The sequence below is a fragment of the Cygnus atratus genome, chromosome 2 (assembly GCF_013377495.2).
Source record: "Cygnus atratus isolate AKBS03 ecotype Queensland, Australia chromosome 2, CAtr_DNAZoo_HiC_assembly, whole genome shotgun sequence".
In the NCBI taxonomy this organism is placed as follows: domain Eukaryota; kingdom Metazoa; phylum Chordata; class Aves; order Anseriformes; family Anatidae; genus Cygnus; species Cygnus atratus.
In genome coordinates, this window is record NC_066363.1 from 49,287,657 (window position 1) to 49,309,726 (window position 22,070).

Sequence of the window (22,070 nt, forward strand, 5' to 3'; positions counted from 1 at the left end):
TTGGACTAGATGATCTTCAGAGGTCCTTTCCATCCTCGGCCATTCTGTGATTCCATGAAAATTCTTGAGAACAATTTCCTTTATAATTTCAAAGGGTGAAAGATTCACTTGTATAACTCTAGTGTTAGAAGTACATTTGTTTTTTAGTGTTTAATCATTCCTAAAAATACACACATCTGCTCAAATTTTGAACACATCTCAAGATATCCAAAAGAAATTTCGGCAAAAGCTTGAATTATTTTCAGTTTGATGAAGGAAGACCTTCAAAAGTTACAGAGGATCACTTTTAATCTCAAACACTCAGACTTTTTTAAACTACAGAAAATTTAGGGATGAAAATAAGTTTAGCTCTGTGTGTGGATACACAGTCAAAAAGCGTAATGTGGCAAGAATTCCTATCACAGTCAGCAGTCCTGCAAGTATTATTAGCTTGCTTACTATTAGCCAGGTTCCACTGCCTCATTTTGTTATCAGAGGCTGTGGCTCTTAATAAAGATTTTCTTTATGATTTCTAATGTGCAGAAAGAATTTCCAAGTCAATACCCATTCAAAAATCTATTTTATGTATAAAGGATAAGATCCAAAGCACAGTGAAATCAATGTGAAACTTTACTATTTCATCAGCAGCAATGGTTCTTTTCTGGGTAGGTAAAGCGCAAAAGCATTTTCAAGTGCCAGGCATAATTTCCATTTCTACCTTGTATAGAATTAATAAACAATGGAACCCTTTCTTATCAAAGTCAACAAAAAAACATCTTGCAGCACAAGTTTTCCAGTTCCTACAGTATTATATTTCAAAATTTATTTTAATTTCAACATAAGAAATTCTGTCTTTCTGAAGTTGGTCAAAACATTTTCAAACTTGGAAATTCACTCTGCAGCATTTTAAATATCAAAAATTATACATTTCTTTTACTTTTTTTTTTTTGTCTTGTGTTACTAACATCATGTTACTTTGTCACATCTTTGGCACAATATATTATGTCATAAATATTGTTATTTTACTTCGTTGGAAATCATGAGGGCAGATGACACATAATACCGAGTGAAATATCTTATTTTTCCCTAGTTGAACTTGTTTTTTATACTGCTTGTAATAAAATAATTTAATACTGTTTGTTTAGTCTGGAGAAAGAAGTGTTAAGAGGCATCCTCATTGCTCTCTACAACTTCCTGAGAAGGGAAAATGGGATGTTCTGGTCTCTTCTCTCTGGTAACCAATGACAAGACACGCAGGAAGCTGCATCAGGGGAGGTTCAGACCAGACATTAGGGAAAATTTCTTTATTGTGAGGGTGGTAAAACACTGGAACAGACTTCCTAGTTAGGTGACTGATGCCCCATGCCTGTCAGTGTTCAAGAGGCTGATTATATATGCTTTATATAATGCTGATTATAATATGCTTTAACTTTTGCGTATCCCTGAACTGGTCAGGCAGTTGGACTTGATGATCTTTGAATGTCCCTTCCCAACTGAACTATTCTATTCTATTCTATTCTATTCGACAACTTCAAAGAGATATACTTTACTGAGTTGTCTAATTCTTAATTTATTTAGGTATTGCACTTCTAAAAGTCATTTAAGTAGTTAATAGATGACTTAGTATGACTAATTATTTGTTGATATATGGAGATATGTCATACTTCTCATACTCATTAAACACAATAAGAAATATTTATTATGACTTTGGAAAGGGAATCATTGCTTGATGTTGACTTAGAGAAGGTGGGGAAAAAAGAGGAAGGTTCTTGAAAGATCCTTCACCTTTTTACTGACCATGTCTGAAAGGGCAATCCATTCTCTTTTCCCTGAAGGAAACCTTATGTCAGTGTGTCATGGTTTTGGCTGGGATAGAATAAATTTCCTTTGTAAAGGCTAACACAATGCTGTGTTTGGGATTTTTGATTAAAATAGTGGTGATAACATACTGAAGTTTTCAGTTGTTGCAGAGCAGTGGTTACACAGGGCCAAGGACTTTTTTGATTCTTCTATGCTGCAGTGCCACAAGGAGGCTGGGGGTGCACAAGAAGATGGGAGGGGACACAGCCAGGACAGCTCGCCCAAACTGACCAAAGGGATATTCCATACCATATGGTGTCATGCTCAGCAATAAAATCTGGGCTACAGGAGGAGGAATGGGGGGACATTTGGAGCAATGGCATTTGTCTTCCCAATAAACCATTATGCGTGATGAGTCCTGCTTTCCTGGAAGTGACTGAACCTCTGCCTGTAGATAGGAAGTAGTGAATGAATTCCTTGTTTTGTTTTGCTTGCACACATGGCTTTTATGGCTTTTACTTTACCTAATAAACTGTCTTAATTTCAACCCATGAGTTCTCACACTTCTACCTTTCTGATTCTCTACTCCGTTGCATCTGGGGAGAGTAAACGAGTGGTTGTTTGGCACTTAGCTGCCTGCCACGGCTGAACCACAACACAGTGTATTATATCACCAGTTGTCCCATATTTTGAAACTCAATTCCATGTAAATAGAACAATGCCAGGAAAAAGGCAAGTGCTTTCCACAAGAAATAAATGAGTCAAAACTTTTCAATTGCACAGTCTTACCTACATGTTGACTCCCTCCCACGTGTAGTGAGCAATAGCATGATTAGATTCATTACCAAAATGTATTTAACACAATTCAACAATCCATTCCTGTCCAGTCAATGCATTTATGCGTATGATTGATTTCAATGAGACTTAAAAACAAGCTTAATTTTTACACTGAAAATAAATGGACCTGTTCATACTATATTTTTTTCCATCATTGAGACCTGACAAGGTGGATTTGCAAAGGTACTTACAAGCTGAAAAGAGCAAAGGGATTTGTTTCATGTCTATAATAAGATACATGAGGCAGGTGAGACAAATAGCCCCACCAGTGCCTGTAGCCTCTCTGAAAATAAACAATAAATGCAGAAATAGGGGAGTTATCTATGCATCATTAATAGGTCATATAATCTGGATTAAGATCAAGGCATATCTAGGCATTAAAAGTATACAGCAGAAGCTATCTATAAAATAGCCTCACTTTCCTACAATCTCCCAGCAACTTGCATGACATGAAATCTGCCTTTATGGAAAACTCTAGTGTTAAGGCTACAGAAATGACAGAAAAAACTGAAAGGTGCAGAAGTGCAGTTCATAACTGAACATCCACCATACTGCAGACTTCTTTAAATGGTGGCTTAAATAGCTGACTTCCTAAACTGGTTCAAGAATTTGATTTGTGAATCTCACAGGGAAATTTCTCTTCGAAGACATTGCAGGTGGCCAGCTTTTAAACAAGGTCCAGATCAAAGCAACCTAAATATATGTTTTGATTTTTTTTTTTAAACAATACATTTAAGTCCTCACAAAGGATTAATTAGCGCAGTCTTTTCCTGTTTTTGTCTGGACTTAAAGTATTTATCTGCAAAAAGTTTATATTGTTTGCATGCAACACTTCTAAGATTTTTTTTTTTTTTTTTCTCTTAAACATACTTTTCAGTGAACTAATAATTTGATGATGCTTTGGAAGTACATGCACACAAACAAAACAGAAAGCATATATGTTTACATATATACGTGTATAAACTCCTTTGTACACCAAGATACATACATTTCTTGTAATCTGATATTGACTGGAAACTCTGTTGAACTTAATTTAATATTAAGAAATGTTTTTACATGTTCTACTTTAAGTGTCTCACAGCTGAATATCTGAACATAAGTATTATTTATCATTGACCTTATCGGTCTACTTCTATTGATTCCATTTGCAATGCTGAGAGTTAAGCACATTTATAAGTGCTTTGTAAGACTGACATCATTAAAACAAAGAAAAGGATCAATGTACAGAATACAGAAAATTACTCCATGTAATAATTAAAGTTGACCACAAATATTATATTCTCTAGTTTTCAGCATAGAAACAGGATGGTTTTCAAAATAAAGCTGGAAATCTTAGTTGGAGGGCAGGTAGAAGCAAAGGCTAATTAAGACAAGGATGCTGGACTTCAGGATTATAAACATTTATCCTATTCTGGCAATGAATAGGATAACTGACATTGGCTGGGGTAATGAGATTGGGACAGGCAATTTAAGGGAGAGCATAATATTTGCATAAGGGAGGAAGCCAACAAGAAGGTTAGCTAGGTGTCCGAGAAGCTGCTACTAAAGATAAAAATTACTAGATGAATGGAAGAAATTGCAGGTCAGTTATAGGATAGTATACAGAATGCAGTAGCTTGAAAGAAGAGGGCTATTTCAATAAGAAGACTACATGGCTGAAAAACATGAAACCTGAGATTGACTAAATCTCAGAGAAAAAAAAACACAGGGTGAGGAACCATTGAGAGGTATGAGAAGTGTGGAAATAGGTTGGAAGGGTGAGACAAAAAGGATCATAATTCAAGGAAAATTGAGAATTCCTCTCTATACATAATTTGCAAATCCATGAGAAAACAAAGATGAAGCTCTCTGAGTCATGCTCTGCCAAATATTCCCAAGAAACAAATCCTGCTCTAGTGCTAATGCAAATAATTAATGTTACTGATAAATTTTTACTAATACCTTAACTTAGATAAAACAGATATACAAATAGTGTCCTGGTGAAAACCAACGTTTGGAAACATTATGATGTTTTAAAGGTATACATTTCAAAGAAGTATACCCCCTAACTAATGCCTATGTGTTTTGGACCTTGGCCATCTGAATCAAGTGAATGCAATGGGAAAGGTTGTCTTCTGCCTCACCTCTTTGATGCTTCCTTTTGTAGTCAGAATATTAGATGAGATGAGTAGCTCTCATGGGTAAACTGAGCTCTACCCTATAGGACTAGACTCCGCTGCTGCTGCTGCAGTGTTTCCACATGGTGCAAGTGAAGTCACTTCAATTACATTTTCCAAGGAGATGGAGATGTTAGAGGTATTATCCTTCCCTTCAGAGGACATCTTGAAACTGTGGATAATGGGACTTGAAGACAGCAAATAGAACCAACAATTTTAGGTGCTCTGCATGTCAAACCAAATCACTAAAATTGGTATATCATCTCACACACGTATTCATTCAGAACAAGAACACATAACCTATATAAGACAGGAATTTCAGCTTAAATTCTGTAATGTTTTCACACCTGGTCTTCCTTGTCTATTTCTTCTGTTTGACAATAAATGAAATTCACTTTTATTCTCATAGACTAACCTTTTATAAAAAGCTGCAAATAAGCAGTTACTTTGAATGAGAGAGTATAAATTGCATTGACTGGACTTTGACTTATCAAAGGATTCAAGATGACACTTGAAAGCTACAGAAGCCAGGCTGAAAAGGCAAAAGTCATTCAAAAATATTTTTGCCTCTTTTTCTTTCCTTCCTTTAGATGATGTACTATGTTTTTCTTAGAAATACAGAGCCAAAAAGATAATATGGAAATGATGGTATAGTGGTACAGCTAACATTTAAGATGGTTTACTTCAAACATTGCTGTTATTAACCACGACTGCAGAATATCCAGCACCCCACTTTTTTTCCAGTTGCCCAATCTGTGGTATGCTACCCATTCAGCAAAACAGTCCTTGCTTGGCAAATGTTGCCGATATGCAATCTCTGTGACTCAGATGCAGCACTAGGTACTAGTAATTATCAGATATGAAGAAGACAAAAATGAAAACAAGTACCCTGGATTTCAGGACAGAGAATTCAGAGCTTCTGAAGAGTTCAGAGAATTTGTAGGTGAGTTCCCATGGGAAGCTGCATGAAGGTCTGTGTGATCTTCAAGGACAGAACCCTTTCAGTACAAAAACAGTCTATACAAATGAACAAGAAAATAAACATTCATGGCAGGAGGCCAAACTGACAGAACAGAGAACTCCTAACTGAATTCAAATAAAAAAAAAAAAAAAGTGTATGGAAGGTGGAAATGAGGATAGGCTGCCTTGGAGGAGTTTAGAAACATGATGTGAGCCTATACGAATGGAATTTAGATGGACAGACTCTGGCTGGAGTTGGAGCTGGAAAAGGCATGGGCTTCTTTAGGTACACCAGGGGACTAAGGAAAACATGGGCCCACTAAAGAATGAGGGCTCACACAAAAGCAATATGTGACATGGAAAAAGCTGAGAACTCCTCTTTGCATTGGGATGCTGCTTGCAGGCCTCCCCTAGTCACTAGTCACTAGTCACTCCACTCTGTCACTAGTTGCAGAGTTCAAGGGAGAGAACTAGTGTCTACAGTAGAGAAGAACCAAGTTTGGGACTTCAGAGTAAATTGGACCTGTCCATAGCACTGGACAAGATGCATCCTACAGTGCTGAGACAGCTTCTATCATTATTGAAATGCTGTGGCAACTGGAGAAAAGGTAAATGTTACATCCACCTTAAAGACAAAAAGGAAAATCCAGGGAACTGCAGGCCATAAAGTCTTTATCATGGAAAGATTATGGAGAAGTCAGCGATGACTATGTTCCATGAATAGGAACAGGCAGCATGTATCACCATGGACAACTGTTGCCTGACCAACATATTTGCCTCTCTGCCTCCTCTATAAGGAGGAAGAAGCAGTAGTTGTTTATCTTGAATTTATCTACATTTTTGACAGTCTCCTAGCTGAACTGGGGAAGTAATAGAGAATAGGGGCATGGGGGCATAGAAGACTGTCTGGGCTGTCAAGTATTGTCCAATGATTCAGAGTATAATTTTTTTCTGGTTAAGAGTGAAGTTCCTCAGGAATTACTGGGGTTGATGCTGTTAAATGTCTTTGCATATGACCTGGGCAACAGGACAGAACACATCCACATAAATTTCATAAAACATTTCTAAGTGAGGAAAGCAGTGGGAACATTGGAGGACAGGACTGCCATTCCGAAGGACTGATACAAGCTGGAAGATTGGACTCACAGCAACTTCACAAATTTAAAAAAAAAAAAAAAAAAAAAGTAATGTCCTGCATCTGGGACAGAATAACTCCAAACAACAACACAGGTTGAGTGCAGGCTGGCTAGAAAAGAGTTTTGCATTTAAAAAATTGTTTTCAGGTAGGTTCCCTTGCTGGGGACAAGGTCCATAACATACTGTACTGTATTAGAAAATGGATAGCCAGTAACTCAAGGGAATTTAAGCAAGGAAAATTCCAATTAGACATAAGGAAACAGTTCTACACAGTGAAAGGTGTTGAACTGGCATAGGATGCCCATGGAAGTAGTGAAAGCTTCATCCTCAGAGATATTAAAATCTTGATTATATGAGGCCATGAAAAACCAGATACAACTTGGAAGTTAGCCCTGTTTTGAGCAAGAGGGTAAACTAGATACCTCCAAGCATGTTTCCTAACCTAAACTGATCTATAAGATCAAAATGTAAGTTATTTTTTCAACCACAACTGTTCAGACATTGAATTTGTGATTCTGAACTTCCACAAAGCACATTGGGAAATCACAAGGCACTACAGGATATAAGAGGTGATGGCAACATAGGGCAATAAGGACCATTTTCAAATCAGCTTGTGCTTTCCTGTTCTTGAAGTAGACTTCATTTTGCTTCATGCTGCCTCCCAAAGAGCAGGTAGTGATGAGCTCCAGAACCAAGAGCAATATTGTTATACTGATGCACAACTGTGCCAGAGTTTAATAGCCCTGAATAAGAATATTACTACTTAATCTAACCTGAATGCTACTTTAGCACAAGCAAAATGCCTCAAGGATTTCAGACAGTGTCTCTGCAATGATGATACACTATAGACTGCCACAATTAGAAATTGTTCTTATGGCTATAACTTTATTATGCAGCCAGATGAAATTATATTTGTTTGACTTCACCCAGGAGAAGAATCAAAAGCTTTGGAAGATGTAGGGGAACAGAAATTCAATTTTCTGTATTTTTTTCAATAAAGCTCTATTTATTTAATGGGTAAGCCAATGGAAAACTATGTCCTAAGCTAGAGGAGAAATACACATGTGCTTTTTTTTTTTTTTTTTTTCAGTAGGAAAGGCAAATAAGATAGTTCACAACACTACAACACTTAGTTTAAGCACACCAATAAGAATATCAGGGCTGTAGTTGTAGTTCAGTAAACTTGTGGTTATTCAAAGGTGTATCTATCTGATAAATAAAAATGGGGATAGAAATTTAACTGGGAGATGTTTAGTTAATACTATTAGACTGTTTGGGAAAATTCAGCTTTTAGTTTTTCCTAGGGTGATATGGAAGAGAACAAAATTAACTCTAAAACTCAGATTGTATCACAATGCATTTAGAACAACTGGCATATTAAATATAATGTGAAATAATGAGAAATGTTAACATGAAGCATGAACTATTACTCTACATAATATATCTGATAACCAGAGCAAGTGAGAAAACACTTTTCTGGTATATGAGACATGCTCAGATTTGAGGCTGTTTTCTCATACCCAGAGAAGAGAAAACATTCCATTCTTAAAAACAAATTTCAGGACCCTGGAGATTAAAAAAAATAAATAAAATTAAATTAAAAAAAAAACAATAGATCATTTTTTTTCAGTAATTTTCAAAGGTTTCATTTTAATTTCAGTTATTTTCATGTATATTTAAATTTATATACATATCAAAGAATGTACTTAATATTTTTTAAACTGACAGAAGAGAAGGATGCTAATAATTTCAAAACTCTCACTTTTTTTTTTTTTTTTTTTAAAGACACCTCTCCTTTCCTGGAATAAGTTTTGGATTTGAAAAATGAATGCTTTTCAACACCACTATCAACATGTTCTGGTTATTTGAAACAAACAAACTGCTTTTTCTAACACTAGCTGCTGTGAAGAGAAGAGGGAGAGAAGGGGGAAGAGGTGTCTATCATCTTTGCCTTCTATAGTGTATTTTAATCTTTGAATAACCTTGGGCACCAGCTGTAACATATACAAATTAATCACATTGTTCATAAAACTGTTTACTTTTATTATAGAGCTAAATGAAATGAAATGAATTTGACTTGTTTCAGCATTTACTTGAAGATATTTTATTATGAGGCCAAAAGTCTTAAAAATCTTACATTTTTTTACAGCTATTTGGTTTGATAGATTTGAAGACAGAGACACTAGAAAATTCATCTGAGAGAAGATTTAAATTTGCCATTCTTCTGAGTTCTGCAATCATTATGTGCATATTAACATTTGGGCCATGAGTTCTAATATTATTTTCACTAACAGATGACAAGTCTTCTTTTGAAAGTAAACTCTTTTTTCTTGAAGCTCTAACACCAAAAAAGAAAAATGCAGTTGTTTGCTTTGATAACTGCCTAATGGAAAGAAAATTTGAAATTGAAATTGCTAGTGTTACCAGATTTCTATGTGAAATACTAAAGAGAACAAAGAAGATATGAATTAATCTCACATCATAGCATAGCACGGCCTCATCATGGAGATGATCCCATTTGTATTTGTAATAAACAGATAGTCACAATGAAAATTCTTTAAAATGAGGAAAATGAAATCTTCTCCATATTCTTATCTGCCACTGTTAGCATTTTGCTAGCTTTGCTCCTTTCAGAACAGTCCGTACTAAACTATGAGAAAATGAGTAAAGGCAATGGCTAAATTTCATGCATACTTGCATAGACCAAATACATTATCATTGTGATACAGAATGGGATTGGAAAAATATGCAGCCCTTGGAAATGGATTAAATGCACATACATTTTGTAATGAGTGACTGTAATGAAAGTCAAATGAATTATAATAAAATATGGAGTTTTAAAAAAGAAAACTACTCAATGCATAATGCTGCTAAGAAAACATTTAACAGTTTTTCACTGCACGCTATTGTCAAAGTAAATAACTACCAAAGACAAACTTACAAAGTGGTTTTAACTCTAATGTGATGCAGAAAGTCAGTCATTTAATTTGTTAATTAGTATTATGCCAGAAACTATCTATTCAATATGAAGCAAATATGTTTACAATCTTATCTGCCATCTGTTTAATAGATGGGAGAATACTTAGAGCTGGAATTCTCAAAGAGGGCTGCTGAAATTTGTTCTACGATTAGTGGAGCAGATTTTTTAATTCTAAAGGAGTTTTTCATGTTCAGGGAGCACCTCTATGAAGGAGACAGTACATCATAATGCTGCTATTCAAGAATAGTGATTGCTTATAGCCACGGGTAGCAGATGCTTGAAAAATGCAGAAGTAAATATATATTTTAAGATTTGTATTATTTTTTTTAAAGATAATACAGCATTAGATCCAGAACATTAGAGCAGGTTTTGTGGGGAGGTTTTTAAGACCAATTTTCATGGCAGAATAATATAGAGGTCTGGGTACTTACAACGCTCTTCATCTCTTTCTGTAATCAGCAATTTTGCAAGCTTTCTTACAAGAAAGCCCACAATTATGCAGTACACTAGCCATTAAAGTGAATTCTCAAGGTGCTTTTTAAAACTGCATATTAAGAGAGGATATTAAATCATCATTTAGGAAGTGGATGAAAATAAAAACTGAGATAATAAAGCATTCTTCCTAGGATTACAACTTCTTTCTTTGCCCTGTTTCAATGTATTGTAGGTTTGAAGAAGACTTTCAGACTAATATTACTGCCAAGATGTATTAGAAGATAAAATTAACTCAGACAGAAAGGTTTATTCCCTTTCTGAAAATGTAACACTTTTTATTCATAGTTTTTAAAGATCAAAGATAAAAAGGTGAATAAAATCTAAACATTCATAATTAAACCTAGGTTTTGTAGCTTTTATCATTTTCTTTTCTAATGGCAATGACTTGATGTAACTGACTTTTTGTATCTAGTTGTTTTTTTACTGAGTATGAATGACATCTATTGGACACAAAAGGTGAGCAACATATTTCTAATGGAATGCAAAACTAATTATAATTAAAGATTTTCATAGCCCACAGCAACCTGGGAGCAGGGAATTTTTTCTAGGAGGGAACAAAACTCATGTAAATGCTTTTTATAATAAAATGGAACATTTTTGCATTTCTTACAATTATTCAGCATATCAGTGACTATTTTTGAGTGCAAAAAATAAATATATATACATGCATAAATAAAATATATTGCTTGCAAAGAAGTCAGAAAATATCCACTCAAAACTTCAAGTTCAAGGTGTACTTCTCAGAGAGGAAATATTCTCAAATAACATTCTTGCAAATTGTCTCTGTTTTGTTTTGAATAGAAAGGATTGTGCTAATATTCTCTAACTAAGCTACCTGCTGAAAGCAAGAAACTTTTAGTGAGAGATGTACTTACACTGGCTGTGTATATCTTATTTACCTGAAACGTGTGTAAGCTTCTTTTATGGACTAGTGTGTCAACGAGCAAGATGGTTCTGCAAAGAACCGTAAAGAATAGGAAAGGTTTTCATTAGACTTCTTTCTTCTGTAAGTCAGCAACACTTGAGATTTGAGACTTAAGTCTAAGCTTTATGTACAACACTGTACCGTGAGGAAGTATAATGTAGCAATATATTTTTGTCTGATGGAAAACTGGAAACATTTTTCTTTTTCATACTTCCAGGTAGCAGGTTAGAGATTCTCCCTTAAAACTGATTTTCCTACCCCCTCCAAAATAGTAATAATCAATTGTGGACAAATTTGCAGCAAGCATTACTTTCAGAAAGGCATTCTGAATTTTAAACACATTATCAGTTTTTACTTCACTGCTGTACAGAGCTGTACAGAACTGACATCTTAGGCTGCATATCCTGAAGCAGCTTGGGAAGGGGGAGGAAGAAGGAGGAAAGCTTTTCTGAGCTCTGGGACCCCTCTATGTAAACAATGTCCTTTGTAGCTTGCCCAGCTTACTCTCTTGACTTTTTTTTTTTTTTTTTTTTTTGTGATGCCCTTATGTGATGAGAGAGGTGGGGAGGTCTAGCTAGTTTAGCGTAACAGGATTTCAGTCCTAGTTTTTCCACAGCAGTGAAAGTTTAATCCCTAGAATTTCTGCAACTGATAAATACATATGTTACAAACAAAACAAAACAAAACAAAACAAATCAAAACCCCAGCAACTGGTTAGGTCAGGAACTCAACATCTGTGATTTGGCTGCAAAGACTTTAGTATGCATACCCCATCCATTCTACCTCTCCTATTTTACCCTCTTCCCCCCCAAATTAATTGCATTTCTAGCTAACAAGGTTTAGTTACAGAGGCACCTGACTCCTTCAAACCTTTTGGACACAATACAAAAGTCCAGTAGTAGACATTACAGGATTAAATCCATTGTAACATTCTAAAAATCAATTCATCTGTTCCTAATAGTGTTTCAATAGTATCCTAGTAACCTTTTCTGTGAAGCTTCATATGGTCTGTATTTGCAAACACTATTAAAAAAGGCCTTCTTGCATTCAAAAAAAAATATAAAAAGCTAAATCTCTTCACAGAGCTGCTGGAGAGGTGCAGACTCCAATGTGGGCAAGTGTATTTGCCAACATGCCATATGGGAGCCATGGTTGGGACTTTTTTTTTTCTAGAATAATTAAATGTTGATGGCAGAGTTCAAATGGATCATTAAAATTCAAAAGTGTAAGAAACAGATTTTTTCTTATGTTGCTGAACGCTCCAGAGGGCTGAATAGCTAGCAGAAGTGAGGCAGGCTGCAGCAGTGATCAGCGTGTGCTGTGATGGTACTAATTTGATCATAATATAGTCATCTCTGAAGATTACAGCTATTCAATTAAATATTCTAATTAACCTGAAGTATTAGGCAAATGATACTAATTACAAATATTCTCCTGAGATTCACAGCAATGAAAATCCCACTTGCAACTGATACTTCTAGCCAATGTTTCGTAACACAATGTCCTATATCATAGGCTTTCAGAATATTAAAATGCAGTTAATTTGCCTAAACCTCATTTGTTTAATGGCATTAGCATTTTGTTTGAAATTGTAATAAACTTACATCCCGCTTTCAAGTAAAATTTAAAATGAGTGTACTCTTGGGGTAACTTAAGATTCCTGTTTACAGACCTAGCACTTTATTCAGTAAGCGGAACAGTTTGAGCTTAACTTTCAGCCATTAAACATATTGAAATTGTTTAAAAATGCTAATAATTTGTCTTTTCAAATAAGAAAAAAAAAGGATATTTTGCACTAAAATTTCATGATGTTACCCATGTGACCAGTTTCCTACTGTGAGGGCCCCAATGCTTGAACTTGCCTTTTAGTTTTTTAGTAGAATGTTTATCTTTTGTAGGCTGTCAGCTTTTTTTGTTTGTTTGTTTGTTTGTTTTGTTTTTCTTTTTGCTTTTTTCCCTAACTTCCTCTCCAGACAAAGCCACAAAGAACTTCTTTTTCAGTTTTGCTACCTTCCTTTATTTGATCCCTTTCAGACGGCACATCAGCCATGTGTTCCAGGTCAGGGCTGCAGTAACACTGCACTTTTATCCACCTTGCACACAAGTGCTATTCTTGTGTCATTTGCAGGGATGGCTCAACCACTTTGCCAATTACTGCACTGAGTGGATAACTTGGTTGTCTACATGAATTAGGCAGAATGCTACTTTGAAAATACAGCACAAGGAAGATCGCAGGGATACAAAAATATATACTCACAAAAGAGAGGCTCCTAACCGCATTTGTAGTTTTATTTGTTTATTTATTTGTTTGTTTGTTTGATTATTTATTGTGATTTTTCATGCCATTAATGAGGAAGGTAGAGATTATGCACCAATAGAGGTGGGTGCTTAAAATAATCAGTTGCAAACAGTTATAGAAACAAAACACATTGCTGGCTTCAAGTGATGCTTAGGACCCTCTTATATGCTCAATGCCTTGTTAGACAGATGAAGGGACAGGAATACTTCCGTTTTTCTACATGGTACCTGTTGATTCTGTATGCATGGAAATATCAAAGGAAAGAGATATGAGAATAACTTTCCTAGTTTTAGTACAATGCTATAAATACTGCTGCAAAGCATTACAAACGTTAAACTGCTGTGACATATTTCTCCCCTTAAATATTCCTCTTCCTCAGACTCAACTGTACTTGTCTGAAGAGGATCATGATGCTAGTCATGTACCTTTTACATCAATGTCTATGGGATTGCTAAGGGATAATATTAATAACAATAGTAATAAAAACAACAACAACAACAATAATAATACTAAAGATTGTCAGTATTTCTTGTATAGAAATAATCACACTATCAAACTATGACATCGCAAAGCTAAACCAAATGCAGTATGAGTGACTGTCACTTTCATGTAGTGACATGAAGCATCAGCAAAAGCATAGTTCTGTATTTGTATCAGAAACACTGGAAGAATTTGCAACAGAGTAGACCTTTCTCTGACAGTTTTCAAAATATAAAGAAATGCAAGTATATTTCCTTGGATATCAGAAAATTTAGACCAATTTGTGTCAGAAATGTGCTGAAATCACCGGACCTAAACTTGGAAAAGATGAAGAATGCAGAGATGGTATCATGCTGCCTTACAATCTTTTGTGGAGCAAGGAGACACACGGGAGCATGCAATAAACTCAAGATAAAAGCAAATCCTGGACAGACTATATACGACTCTTGAGAGACATGTGAGGACTGGAGTTTTTGTTTGGTTGGCTGATTTTGATGTTTTCATTCAGTTGCTTACTTTTAATCCTTTTATAGCTTGTTTTCCTTTGGTGTCAAATGAGCTCAGTGAAATGATTGAATGTCCTTCTCTTTCTTCACAGGAGTAAGTGAAGAGTTTATATCACTGGATTCTGATGATATCTGCTGATAGCTTGCAACTATCGGGTCAACACATTTTTTTGAATGTTCTATGATAATGTAAGAGGATGTGAAATGCATTTAATTAATATATGCTCACACAGCTACCGGACTACACAGCAGAAATCTGTATTGAGGTGTGTACTTCTGGGCTGAGCTTAAGGAAGGCTTGGAGAAGGAGACAGAGATTTACAAAGAAAAGATAAGATTCAAGTAGAGTAGTACACTTTCCTTTGCTCCTCTTTTTGTCATGTGCCTGGGAAGACTGGACACATCCATTGATATGAAAGAGTAACAGCCAAGGGAAAGGTGTGACTCACATGATATTGAGGACAGCACAGCACGGAAGGCTGACTCCTCAGCAAGAACCAACCCTGAGCCCGAACAGGAGAGGGAATTTAGATGAAAATGAGGGGCTAGCTCAGAGATGGCAAGAAAGGTATTTTTCAGGTCAAGATCCCTTTTTCTACCTGCCCTTCTCAGCCCTCATTAAAATTCTCAGTAAAACTGTGGGATGAACAAACTAAAAAAACAAGTAAACACAAACACAAAACTAGCAAGGGAAAGCTAAGGGGAAAAAAAAAAAAAGGCATAAAAAAATAAAAAAGGAGAGGGCAGCAAAAGCATGGAAAGAGGGAGCTGCAGAGTGTACATGTATATATTGCCCAAAGTCCTGCAAAAACTAGCTGCAGCTCTCTAGAAGATCATGACTCTGCTATGGAGAAATAAGCATGCAACACATTCCACTTCAGTTGCAGCACATGTATGAAGTAGCTAAGAATGAAATACCATGTTTATATATGGCAAAGGAGAATATTTTCACATTTACCTGTAGAGTGAGTGAGTAAAATGATACAGTCTCTATTTATGCAGAGAGTTAACATAATGCAGTGATCTATGGGTTCATTGTTATGGGGGAGTGAATCTACTGGAGTGATTTACTTATATAAAGGAAATGAATATACTGGTATAATAAAATTGTCATGTATTACATTGATCTTCTTGCTGCAGAGGAAGTGAGGAGGAACTTAAATGTATATAAAATGAATATAATGGAATAATAATTGCACAGGAGTAGATATTACAGAGTGAGGTACATATTTACAAGGGAAATAAATACAGTGAAGTGATACACTTTTATAAGGAATTTATAGGAAAAGGAATTATTCATTTAAAGGAATCATTTCCACATCTACAGAATCAGGGAGCATGGTAGCTTATGCTTTGTAAAGAACTGAACATATAACAATATGGGAAGTACAATGGCAGGAAAACTAATAACATTAATTTTTGCTGGCCACAAATATTGCATAGCAATAACAGCTTGGTGGAATGACAGTAAGGGAATGAAAATGTAGGACAATTATATGAAAATGAAGGTCTGACCAACCCCGCATGGACATGAAGCAAACTCAGGCTGCTTCATGGAACCTACACGGCATTTCAGCCATCACCATTAAAGGTCATCACAGTGATTTCCTCAGTCCAGGTGATGTAGATGCTATATTTTACCCCATACCATCCACTGGATAACCAAATATCAGCAACCACTGTTATAATTGTGTGTGAGATGACAGTTGTAATGAAGGCAGAAGCTTAAACTGAATAAAATAGAGAATAAAAAATTAGTCAGTCTGGGAAGTTATAGGCTTTCTACACACAGTCAAAGTCCTGTTTAAATCAGTTAAATTGATGATTGAGCCTTATTATCAGAAGAAGGTGACACATAATAGACCATTGATAGTCTATTACAGTAGTTCTAAAGTAAACAATACCACAAAGTCAAAAACAGTCCTATACAGTCCTAAAACATCACATTTTAAGCCTAAGTTCTCAGTTTGGTGCAGAGATTTACTGGGGGAGACATTATGACCTATATTATGCAGAAGGTCAGGCCAGCAGGTCTAATGGTCTCCCCTGGCCTTACACTCTTAAATTATAACCAGTCCTTTTTTTTGCTTCTTCTGATCAGAAGGGATGAATTTACGGTAAATTATGTGAGGTTAAAAAGATCACTGCTTCTGATCCTTGCCTTCATTCCTACCCGCTCCCCCCACCCCCCCACCCTCCTGACTTTTTTCTAAGGACGTCAAAGTAGACACAGAAAACCCTTATGCTTGCCAGATCTGATTGTTTTGACCCAAATCTGCATAAGGAAATAAGCAGTGTGTCTGTCCAACAGATTCTTAATGTTGAAGCCTGCAGACAACAGGACCAAGTGAAAGCAGTGTTTTATGCAGCTGACCTGCGGGTTCTCTCTTATGATGGACATGGAGAAGTTCTTGTGAAAAAGCCTGGAGTTTCTTCTTTTATAGGTGGTTGTCTTGCACCCTTTGTGGCTCTCGTGGTCCACCTAGAATTTGTCTTCTGAGCAGAAATCTTGGAGGAATATTTAAATGGCAATCTGGATAAAAATTCTTTCTAAGGCATCCCAGCATCATAATCCCACCACCTATATACACAAGCAGGACAAGCGGTCAGTTCATTTTTGCCAGTTACTGCTTCACAGTGTGATGATGTAGGCAGGGTCCTTCACATTTTCCTGCTCATTCAAATTTAACACAGTCATAACCGAAGGAAAAAGTTTAGCCCATATTCTGACTAAACCAGTCTATCAATCTGCTTCTTTTCCCCTCCTGCTATTGATTTTCAACACTGTCCTTTTTTTGAGTGTATATCTGCATGCTTGCTCTTTTGCTTTTTTCTTTTCAGAGTTCAGACTAGCACAAAACCTGCAATTTAGTGAAGGTGTGGTCCTTTTAAGTAAACAAACAAACAAAAAACAAACAAAAAAACAAAGCATGACAATATATTTCACTAAACAAGAGGTTATACCTCTAAAAAGTCCGTAACAGCCTATTTTGGAATAGGCTGTGTTAAACTACATTTAATTCTGTCTAGTCCACCCTACATCTGAATTTTAACTTCTTTTTTTTTTTTTTTTTCTCTGCTAAGTCTGTCAAAGACATCTGTGTTATGTGTTGAGAACAAATAAGTGAGATGGATGTTTCCTTGTTCCATATATTCAGGGCAATTTATTGCTTTGAAATGTTATGATACCGTAATGTGAACAAATGCAACCGTTCAGAGGCATGAACCTAGAAAGCTGTTCCACAGAGTTTGTTGGCAGTGTTATAATTCTCATGAAAAATCATCCTTTCTCTTGGCATTGCAACCTGTGTGTAGCAGAAAAGGTCTGGAAAGGATTTCCATTGAGTCAAGTTTGTATACATCATGGAAACCAATCTCAGAAAATCCTGTTTATCAGCAGATCAAGGTTTGATACTCAGATGTCCTCAGTTCTGCATACCCTGCCCCCTTTGGAAGGATGTTAGAAAACAGTGATCCAACAAATTCCATCTCCGGAATTTGTCAGGCACTGATCCAAGCTATGTATCTGAGATGACAGTTTGGGTTTAGATATCAGACAAGTTCTAGCAGGTGCTTAACTGAGGGGATACAAAGCTCTTGTAAGCCCTTTTCAAAATTTTGGGTCCAGATTCAAAACTTTTCCAAATTTTGGAGCAGCCCAATGTAGGACCATGGGCACTTCCATAAATACAACCTGGTGTTAAATTAGTGCTTTATGGAATAATTTCATTGCAATATTAGGAAGTATGGCTTGTGAAGAGCTCAGCTCAATCTTTTAAGAGATTAAGCTAGTGGAAGAATCAAGCATTCTTGATAGCTTGACTTGATTCTGTAGCATATCAAATATTAATAGGAACCCATTTGAGAAGCACTTTATCCATTACTTGCAACTAGCTGTGGTTTAATCAGTTTTATTTTAAACTTATTTTTGAATTTCCCTAAAATTTCTAATTCCCTTTTCTCTAATCATAGCTTTCTCTCCCTGATGCCACTCTAGTGACCAACAGCAATTACTATCATAACTTTGCCTCCTAAATTGGCAGTGTTTTGCCATCCAGGCCAGCCAAATTGTTGCCTCAGATGATTTTTGGCAGTGAGTTATCACTCTGTAGGGTCACAAAACTAGCACAGGCATAACTAAATTTATCTAAGGGAGAAATATAACATCCAAATAACACTCTTAACCCCAATATCATGAATTTTTAATATTACAGTGCTTGCAGCTTCCAAACACCTGCTACAGATGGTGAAATTCAGGGATTTTTACCCAAAGTGAAACAGACCTCTATACTATTTCATTTTAGTGCTAACATATGCATACTTAAACTATTTATATGTTATTCATATATGGTAAATTTATTCCATTCTACATACAGACATATGAATTTGATATATATATATATATATATAAATTACACATTTGTATGTAAGAATTCAGCTATGTAACTCCATGATTGAAATTTAAGTGTATGTACCTTTTCTCAAGAAAAGCATACATTATAACACATGTATTACCTGTCTGGATGCTCACATACTAGTAGAGAGCCCACAATTATGCAACTACTCTAAAAACCACCCTCATTCCTCTAAAATAACAAGTGTGCAACTAATTTAAGAAAAACAATTCTACTCAGAATAAAATCAGTATGAAATCAGGCAAGTGTGAAAGGCTGCAAAGTAACTATTTCGTTACATGTTTTTATGACATAATTATATTGATCTGAAAGACATTCATCCAGAACCACAACCTTTTATACCCAAAGAAAAAGCCTGTATAATCTTCTCAATCACTTGATATTCATGGTCTTACTCAAAGGTCTCTGAATATGTCATGTGTGTAATACCAATGCAAAATTTGGCACTATAGTCACTACCAGCAATATGTTTCAATAAGGTAATTTTCTTGCTGCCTAAGAACATCAGCAGGGTGCAATCCCGAACAAAAACAGACTATGACATCTTATTCAAGCATACATCTGGAGGACAAAACTATACTTTATTAAAGGAAAATGGGATTTCAGGATTGTTTTGACAAGCGGTGAAAGCACGCACCTCACTTTACATACAGTACAGACTTTTAAATTCAAAGTGCTTGTGTAGCCATCGTAAGTAAGTAAAGGCTGCAAGAAAAATGCTGCCATTCTCACTGGGTTATGCAAATACACAAAAGAAGCCTTACAATATATATTGTATACATTTTTGTACTGTGTTATATAATATGAAACTAAGATGTAAACTATTATTTTCCTGCTTTTATCTGTAAACAAGTCCATTTGCATACTTAAGAATAAGGCTTACAAGTTTGTTCTTTGTACAACTAACATATAGCTGCTTTCTAGTGCTGGGTATGAGCTTTCATTTCCACCAGGTATGTTTGGTTTTTCTTTCTTTCTTTCTTTCTTTCTTTCTTTCTTTCTTTCTTTCTTTCTTCCTTTCTTCCTTTCTTTCTTTTTCTTTTAATGTTTTGCATTAAAATCATCCTTTTTTGATGTTCACAACACTCTCCACAAGTTAACGTTATGTTGGAGGGCCTTTTCAATGGAAGAGGAAACAATCTAAATGATGTTTTCATTTGTTTTAAAATATATTTCTATATGCATTTCTATTGTAGTGTTCCTAGAATATTAAGATACCAGATCTATCAGACACTAACTATCAGATACTAACTACTGCTGAACACATCACTTGTGAGATATCAAGCACATAGTGCTAAGATATCATGCGATAATAGATTTTTGTCACTGATTTCAGCAGGCATAGGATCAGCATGTAGAATCATTTGAAAAATTTTTACTTTCCTCTAGGGTCATTTTTATGGTTGGACTTTAAAGTGATCAGTGACCATGTCTAAAATCTGTTCCTAAACTTGAAAAGCTCTGATTTAGTGCTTTGTGCCTTAGAAATCATATTGAAATGGAAAGCATGAATTGAGCATTAAAAAGTCACTCATATTGCCTACCATTTGTAGCACAAATTAGCACCAGATTTGTTGTCATTTGTTTATCTGAACACAGATTTATGCTCTGTTATTTGAAGTCTGTACTATGTTTTATTACCCAAAACTTAAGCACTTTCAGACTACATGATATGACAACCATCACTGCTGATAATATGCTGTTCAAGTGGATGTAATACAGAACTGAGCATACTGAATATACACAGTGCCAAGGTTATTTGGAAGATCCTAGCCTAATTTATTTGACTAATAACACTATTAAGCAGCTAATAGGGCGATATTAACCAAACTGAAATCTTGAAGTTATACAACTTACCTTAATTATCACCTCTGTCAGATCAGAAGTTATTGATGGCTGCTTTGGACTAGTCCCCTCGAAATTCATTCTACACTTTATTACTGCTGTTTCTGCACAATCAAGATGTTCATCACTGTAAAGGAAAAATATCATCACCAAACTGGAGGCTTGACAGCAGGACTGAAAGGGATGCACGCTAAAAGAAATGACAGTCACAAATACTTCAGCATAACTGTAGCTGTTGAATTGAGTGATGTTGGACCGAGAGCAATTTGTAAACTTATTCATTTTTATTTCCTCTTATCCATAAAATGAACTTTTATCTTTTTGAAAGATGCTATATTGTGCTTTAGTTTTTTAATCTCTTTTTTTTATTTTGTTTTGTTTGTTTGTTTGTTTTGAAACAGTACCTCCCTCCTTAAGTTAAAAGACTCCTTATGAAGAGGCTGCTGAAGAAAAGGAAAATGGGTGTTGTTACTCTGTGGAGTTGCACAGACCCTTTGTAGACATCCCTTTAGTGGCTATGTTTGGGTACACAAGCCCAATTCAGTTTTCCCTTGTATCTGTAAAGAACATGCCTTTAAACCTACTGTGCATTGCAGCCAATAGTTAAAATAAAACACTGCAAATGATAGAGTGAAGAGCAATGTTATGCCACTGAAATCCCTTCTATGAATTCTGATCTGTTTTTGTTTTCAGTGCTAAAAAGGTCTTATGCACGGTATGCACAGTATGGAGCAAAGCACCTGGAGACAGTTTCAAAACTAAGAAAAACACTTTCCCTAAAAGAAGACATATGAAGCCTCACAAAAAAAAAAAAAAAAAAGGGGGGGGGGGTGGGACACTCTTGTACTGTCGTGACTCAAGTGGAAAAATTAAATATTATACAACTTCCATTCTGGCATGAAAAACTTTAGCCCCAAATTAGTGATTGCAACCATAAAACTGATATTAGGACTTAACGTAGACCTTCGGGACTTGGACTTCTCACCACACAAAGCAGCTCAAAGATCACACAACAAACCTTATTTAGTTCAGTTTTATTTATATAAATTTGCATTTTCATGTGCACACATAATAGAAAGTTTCTTGTCTGAAGGATCTGGAGTGTAACATTGCATCCAGCTTGCCCACTGAAAGTGACTCAAATATTCCAAGGTAACAATCATCTTCTAGAGGTTCATCCTTCCCTCCTGTGGTTCACAGCTCCTCCTGGCCAAGTCAACGAGGGGAAAATACTACAGTGCCTCTGTTTCTCACAG